Here is a 723-nt window from a genome sequence, read left to right as displayed (position 1 = left end):
AGTGTATCAACAATAGTGACAATAATTAGAGTGACACAGAATGTAGTATTTGTAGTGGCTCCATTCCCTTTCTTTTCCAACAGAATTTTGTTGACAAACCTTCAACATTAAATTTTACCATAACAAGGTCTGTGGGCTTCCCTAGTAATCTGCCACCAACTGAGGAACCAGGCCAAGCTCTATTTTAGAACTTATATGGTGGAGATCTCCTAGCCTTTCATATAATGCCTTGGTCCTGAGACTGAAATTTATGCTTCTGTCATGTTGGTTAACAATCAACAAGCTCACATGAAGCTTCAGTAGAACCCCTATACAAAAGTTTTACAATATAGGACCTTTCCAGAAACCACAAAAGAATCATTATTTGCATCTTTGAAATTTGTCTTGATATTTGTATTTATTAGATGTTTATCCTAAAATAATATTACTTTATCAATTATGAATATTACTAGTATCAGTGATGCAAACCTTCCAGTTATAGAGATAGCTACCCTAAATATAAATTATGAACACAAACGACTTGTATGTTAGTCTAGATGGTTTGCTTCCATGCAACTTCAACATGCATATACATACTCATAATCTACGTGCATTTTGCAAGATCGGTCAGATTAACATAAACTTTGATACTTAAAAGAAGCTACAACTATATATTTTTTAAGTAAGAGCATGTATGCTGCTCTGAATTGATAAATAATTGTTGATAAATACATTTCCAAAAAA

Source organism: Penaeus monodon, chromosome 27 (genome assembly GCF_015228065.2).
Source record: "Penaeus monodon isolate SGIC_2016 chromosome 27, NSTDA_Pmon_1, whole genome shotgun sequence".
Lineage (NCBI taxonomy): Eukaryota > Metazoa > Arthropoda > Malacostraca > Decapoda > Penaeidae > Penaeus > Penaeus monodon.
The sequence above is the reverse complement of the archived record's forward strand: the minus strand, read 5'-3'. Positions refer to the sequence as shown.